Source organism: Panthera onca (assembly GCF_046562875.1).
Source record: "Panthera onca isolate mPanOnc1 chromosome E1 unlocalized genomic scaffold, mPanOnc1 haplotype 2 h2.Chr16_ul_8, whole genome shotgun sequence".
Taxonomy (NCBI): Eukaryota; Metazoa; Chordata; class Mammalia; order Carnivora; family Felidae; genus Panthera; species Panthera onca.
This window is the reverse complement of record NW_027675822.1, coordinates 233,475-241,076: the sequence shown is the minus strand read 5'-3', so window position 1 is coordinate 241,076 and position 7,602 is coordinate 233,475.

Here is a 7,602-nt window from a genome sequence, read left to right as displayed (position 1 = left end):
CAGAAGAGGTAAACACAAAATTTAAATAAAAGAATGAAAAATTAAGATGAGGCAAAATTAGGTCTAAAGCAAGCAATAACTGGATTAATTTGCATCTTCTTTTTAAAACAAAATCATTTTATTATAAATCAACCCTCCCATCTCAGTTTAAACTGTTATTTTGGGTTTTATAACATATATCTGAAAGGAATTAGTTTTCACATATTAATTGGTTAAAAGAATGAGCATTTCTGAGAAGTCAGTTTTAATGTAAACCAATGACTATTTGTCTAACAATTTCTTACTTTTTAAACAATTGAAAACAAGAAACTTGAAGATTCATCTAGGGGGCAAACTTTAAAAATGACCACCTACCCAGTGGTAGTGTAGTTCCTATTAATTTTTTTATGTTTTTATTTTATTTCTGAGAGAGAGAGAGAGAGAGAGAGAGAGAGAGAGGGAGGAAGGGGCAGAGAGATAGGGAGACACAGAATTCAAAGCAGGCTCCAGGCTCTGAGCTGTCAGCACAGAGCCCGACACGGGGCTCGAACTCACAAATGGTGAGATCATGGTCTGAGCTGAAGTCTGATGCTGAGCCTCCCAGGCACCCCTCCTGTTAAATTTTTTTTTTTTTTTCAACGTTTATTTATTTTCGGGACAGAGAGAGACAAAGCATGAACGGGGGAAGGGGCAGAGAGAGAGGGAGACACAGAATCGGAAACAGGCTCCAGGCTCCGAGCCATCAGCCCAGAGCCCAACGCGGGGCTCGAACTCACGGACCGCGAGATCGTGACCTGGCTGAAGTCGGACGCTTAACCAACTGCGCCACCCAGGCGCCCCCCTCCTGTTAAATTTTTTAAAGCAATATGTACATATTGTATATTCAGAAATATGCAAGTACTTATATTTTTCCCGTTAGCTGGAAGAACCTGCAAAATAAATGAGATACTGTGATGTAGGTCAAAGTAAGAAGTGGAAACCCAAACAAAAACATATGTTTCTCATTTGATCTTTCTACCTACCTCACATTGTATTATGGCTGTAAATATTTAACCTGTTCTCCCCACAGAATACTTTTAATTTGCTTACAGTTTAAGTATTCATTTTTCATCAGTAACCAAATGCTCAAAATGTATCCTCTCCTCATAATTCTCATGGAAATTTCTCCAAAATAATATCACTTTTCTCAAACAGTTATAAAGCAAAATTGTCTCAATGATGCTAAACATGGCATGTTATTGAAATGTAAAAGGCTTCCACATCTAACTGAATGAATTAAGAAAAGCTTCAAGGAGGTTACATTTTTACTGACTTGGCGGCATATTTGAAGGTTGACAGAAAGACTCATACGGAAAATGTATATAAGTGAGTATGATGCGTTCTGGAAACTATAAGTAGTTTTTTAATTTTGGATTTAGTTTAAATTATTCTATTTGTGTCTAGTAAGTGTCTTGAAACCTTACAAAAATGTGTCAGAAAGTTTGTGGGCAAAGGTTAATCTTAACAGGTCCAGTAACGGGAACTAGATTTAAAAAGGCCTTGTGCATTTTGTGAAGGAATTTAGATTTATCTATTCTCATTTCAATCTCTTCCCTCCATCATGCCCTTCATCAAACACAATATATCCTAAGCTGAATTCATCTTTGCACTAAAGCCTCCTCCTATATTCCCCAGCTTATTAAAATGCATCACTTGGGTGCCTGGATGACTCGGTTAAGTGACCGACTCTTGATCTTGGCTCAGGTCATGATCTAGTGGTTCGTAAGTTTGAGCCCCACATCAGCTCTGCGCTGAGAGGATGGAGCCTGCTTGGGATTCTCTCTTTCCTTCTCTTTCTGCCCCTAGCCAGCTCACACTCTTTCTCTCAAAAATAAATCAATACACTTAAAAAAAAAAAAAAAAAAAAAGACATCACCATGAAATGTCTCCCAAACCAGAAGTCTGTTAATCATTCTCAATTCCTCTCTCTTTTCCTTCCCTAACTTAACCAAACAATGAAGAATTTCTGCCTCCTAGAACTCATATCTGTTCCCTTCTTCCCATCCCTGGAGCCAATGCCTTACATCAACACTCATTACTTTTAACCCGAATTCTTGCATGCCTTCTAAAATGTGTCCTTGCTTCCAATCTTGCCCCCCTCTGCTCTTTCTTAACACTGCTATCATAATGCCCATTACAAAGTGCAAAATTAGTCATGTCACTTTTCAAATTTGACTTCTTCAATGACTCCCTAGAGTCTTCAAGATAAAATTCAAACTCTGTTGCTCAGAGAACAACAAAGATAAAAACAAAGCCCTTCTGGATCTGCTCTTGACTATATGGCCACTTCATTTCTTTCTTTTCCCACTCCTTCCACCACTATGCACCATCAAGTTGATAGTCAAACATCAACCTGAACTGTAAAGCTTGTTAAACACACACACACACACACACGCACGCACGCACGCACGCACACATACACCTTGGCCATGATTCAGATATTCTGGGTTTTTAACAAATTCCTAGGTAGTTCTGATGTAAATCAGTCTGAGATCCAATGCTGTAAGTCCTACTGGACTACTTAGAGTTCCTTGGCTTCTCCATGAGCTTTGTTCTTCTGTACTTTGTACATACTGAACATTCCTTCCTAACTCCTTTCAGCCCCTTTCCCTGCACCTGCAATTCTTGGCTAGTTCCTACTCATATTTCAAAACTCAACTCCAACAGCATCTCCTCCAAACAGCCTCTCTGACTACCTTATCCAACCCTGTGTGGGTTAGGTACCTATTGTATACGTTCCCATAACACTCTGTTTACCTCTGTCGTGGTATTTAACAATTGGAATTCGCGTTGTTTGTCATCTTGACAGACTGTAAGCTCTTTTATCTTTATATACTTAGTGTCTAGCAAGCAACAGTGCTTAATAAACTTTCATTGAATGAATGAAATAGCTCACCTCTGAACTCTCATACAACTCACTATCATCACTTGTGGAGGAAAAAACTCAGTCCTCCTCCTGTGTTTCTTCTTTACTCTCACTCTACGGCCACGCTTACAGCACTCTGACACTAGATATGTGGGGGGTTTTCTCCCACCAAGCAATTCTCTGCAACACCAACTGAGTGTCATACAATTTAACGCAATTCTGACACTATCTACCTGGAGATGGCATCAGGTCTCACAGGTTAAGGGTTCAGTCCCATGAGACTGCTCCCCCTCCACTGCAGATGCCAATCACAAGTAGTAGGTCCCCAGGTTACCTACAACTTCTGTCCAACTTGGCTACAAATTGGAGGTTCCCATGACTTTCTCTCCCTTGGACTCAATTATTTCCTAAAATAGTTCACAGAACTCAGGGAAATACTTAACATTCATCAGTTTATTAAAGGATATGATAAAATATACAAATGAACAGCCAGATGAAGAGATACATAGGGTCTGGGAGGTCTGGGAGCATCCCAAGCACGGCAGCTCTGTCCCTGTGGAGTTGGGTCAGTTATCTTTCTGGTATGTAGATGTGTTCACCAACGTGGAAACTCCCCAAACCCCATACTATTAGGATTTTATGGAGACCTCCTCACATAGGCATAATCAATGATTCACTCCATTTCCAGACCCTCTCCGTTTTCTGAAGAATGCGGGTGGGGGATAGAGCTGAAAATTCCAAAGTTCCAATCATGGCTTATCCTTATGGTGACAAGTCCCCACCTAGAAACCAGAAGCCTTCCCAGAATCACCTATTAGAACAACAGATGCCCCTAGAGTTCTCATCACTTAGGGATTTGCCAGTGTTTTAGGAGCTCCGTGCCAGGAATGGGGTTGAAGGGCAAATATATATTTCTTATTATAAATCACAACACATCACATCACTATGTCCCTGGCTATTACTCAAGTACTGCCATATACCATTGTAAATTCACTAAACTTTTATCTCTTATATTGTTATATACCCTTTTGTTGTTTACAGCTTGCCTCACCAACTAGACTGAAAGCTTCCTATGAATATTTTATATTTACTCGATTATCTGACACATTACATGACCCCTTACATATCAAAGACACTCAGGATCAGGTCTGTCCCATAGTCATACAGGCCAGGCACTGCCTAACGCTGAAGGGTGCTGTTTACAAGCACCCATAAGTTGTGCTGTACAGCGGCTCCAGTCAATATGATTAATGAAACAATGCTTAAACCCATTTAATAATGGAATAAAGAAAATACTTTTAGGAACTGAATTTAAATGAATAAAAGAACCACATAATAATTGGCAAAATTTGAAAATTATACATTGTTTTCTCTGAAACCTCTTAGGATTCAATCAGTCTCCTCCCACAAATGTCTCCTGCAGAGGGGAGAAAGTCCTCCCTCAGTCTCTTCCTGGCTCAGAGCAGTTTCCCTTCAGCACAGCTTTCACAGAGAATGACCTTGCCTTCCCTGAAGATGCTAAAAACATACACACAGATACACTCTGATGGAATCAACACAGGATACTTCATGGGTCATAAAAAATCTTATTAATCTTATTCAAAGATTTTTCTGTCAAGATAAATCTATGATCTCAGTAGACACGCTCTCTTAGAGTACTTTTTCCATTAGGATAATAAAGAAAAAAATTATTGGGGAGTGATGAATGGAGGATAGGGAAGGGGAATGGAAAATTTGCTATCACTTTATTTGGAAAGTCAACGTAGTTATATATACCATCAACATCAAGCGTTTTCACTAACATCTGGTGTTCTTCAGGCTTTACAGAAACACTGAGGTCATCAAAAGCATCTTTCAAGTCACCAATCTGAATTCTGTTGCAGTTCATCAAGTTGACAGTTTGGAGGGCAGTACATAAACCTGAAAACACAGGGGGATTCTATAGGTCATATATTTCAATTAATATTATCATTATGATTCCAAAATTAATAAGCCAAACATCCCTTTATTCCAAGCATATTTCCCTGAGATGTTCAGTTATTTTTGTCTCAAACTAAAAAAACTAAGATGACTCAGTTTTGTTTTTGTTTTTTAACTTAACTGCCTTACCAATGAGTTACACAAATCATCATACACTCAAGGTATCAGCTTCTCAAAAGTTAAAATAGGCCATTGCATCTTTTAGGGAAATGTTTCATTGTATATGCATGAGACAGAATTTGGGGCTTACTTCTGTCTATATGAAATAGCCCAAATTTCAGAGTATAAAAATATTAGTCCTGAATTTTCTTCTGCTTATTTTGCTACTGCTTTCAGTTTTTGCATATTCTTCATAACTTTCACTCTATTATTAGAAGTCCGCCAAGGAGTGTGGGAGTATTAAGGTGCCCCATTCCCAGCTCTTATCTAAAACCTCTAGGGATTTTCCCTTCTAAATGGGGTCCTTAGGATTAGAGCCAAGCCTCTGTCTGCCTTTTCAATGACTCCCACAAATCATGGTACACTCAAGGTCACTGTTTGGATTATAATCTCTAGTTTATCTAAGAGAATATTTAAAAGGAGGCAAAGTACTGGTACTCAAAAGAATTGCAGGAAAGAGTTGTACTATTTAGTAAGACATTATTAGATAAGACATTTTCCAACAAATCCTAATTCATGAGTGCCTTATTTCTCCAATAAATCCCAGCAGGTTTTTTTTGTAGACATTACAAACTGATTCTAAAATCCACATGGCAGTGTAAAAGTCCTAGAATAGTCAAAACAACTTTTTTTTTTACATTTTTTTAATGTTTATTTTTGAGAGAGAGAGAGCGCGAGAGAGCGAGCGAGCAAGCAGGGGAGGGGCAGGGAGAGAGGGAGACACAGAATCCGAAGCAGGCTCCAGGCTCTGAGCTGTCAGCACAGAGCCTGACATGGGGCTCAAACCCACGAACCATGAGATCATGACCTGAGCTGAAGTCGGACGTTCAACTGACTGAACCACCCAGGTGCCCCAGTCAAAACAACTTTTTAAAAGTAGAACAAAGTTAGAGGGCCAATACTACCTGAATGGTTTCAATGTTTATTGCAAAGCAACAGGAGTCAGACAATGTGGTTTGTGTAAAAACTGACAAAGATTAATAGAACAGAAGAGAGAATCCAGGAAATAAATATATATGTATATTTATATGATTTGTTACAAAACTACAAAGGAATTTCCGTATAGAAAGTATAGAGAAAATACAATCTTTTCAACAGTGGTGCTGGAACAAATGAAGGTCCATATGCAAAAACAAAACAAAACAAAAAGGAACTCTGATCCATACTTTATTCCACATATAAAGATTAACTCAAAATAGATCACAGAGCTAAAATACAAAACCAGAGGTGCCAGGGTGGCTCAGTAAGTTAAGCATCCGACTTCAGCTCAGGTCATGATCTCCCCGTGAGTTTGAGCCCGCCTCAGGCTCTGTGCTGATAGCTCAGAGCCTGGAGTCTTGCTTTGGATTCTGTCGCCCTCTCTCTCTGCCCCTCCCCCACTTGTGCTTTTTCTCTCTCTCTCTCTCTCTCTCTCTCTCTCTCTCTCTCTCTCTCTCTCAAAAATAAATAAAAATATTAAAAAAATATTTTTTAATGCAAAACCAAAACCCATAATACTTTTAGAAGAAAATATAATAAAACATTTGTAACCTTGGGTGAGGCAAAGATTTCATACATGTGACACCAAAAGCACAATATATAAAAGAAAAAAAAAACTAATTAACTGGACTTCATCAAAATTAAAACTAATGCTCTTGACACTTAAGAAAATGAAGACACTCAGAGAAAAATGTGCTCAGTAGAAGACTCGGAGAAAATATTTGCTAAGTATATATCTCATAAAGGACATGTATCCAGAATACAAACAGAAATACAAAAAAACCCATCCAACTTTATTTTTTTTTATTTTTTTTTAACGTTTATTTATTTTTGAGACAGAGAGAGACAGAGCATGAACAGGGAAGGGTCAGAGAGAGAGAGGGAGACACAGAATCCGAAACAGGCTCCAGGTTCTGAGCTGTCAGCACAGAGCCTGACGCAGGGCTTGAACTCACGAACCGTGAGATCATGACCTGAGCCGAGTCGGACGCTTAACCGACTGAGCCACCCAAGCGCCCCAAAACCCATCCAACTTTTTAATTTTTTTTTAACGTTTATTTATTTTTGAGACAGAGAGAGACAGAGCATGAACGGGGGAGGGGCAGAGAGAGAGGGAGACACAGAACTGGAAGCAGGCTCCAGGCTCCGAGCCATCAGCCCAGAGCCCAACGCAGGGCTCGAACTCACGGACCGTGAGATCATGACCTGAGCTGAAGTCAGACGCTTAATTGACTGAGCCACCCAGGCGCCCCCCCATCCAACATTAAAAAAGATCTGTACAGACACTTTATAAAGATACACAGATGACAAATAAGCACATGAGAAGATGCTCAACATCATTAATCAGTGAGGAAACACAAATTAAAACCACAATGAGATACTACTACACACTTATTAGAATGATTAAAATTAAAAAGACTGACTCCACCAAGCACTCCCAAGGATATGGAGGAATTGGACCTCTTCATACACTGCTGGTGGAAATGTAAAATGGTGTGGCCACTCTGGAAACCAGTTGGCAGTTTCTTAAAAAGTGAAACATACACCTACCATGTGAACCAGCCAATCTTTGGTAACTACTCAAGAGAAAGGAAAGCATA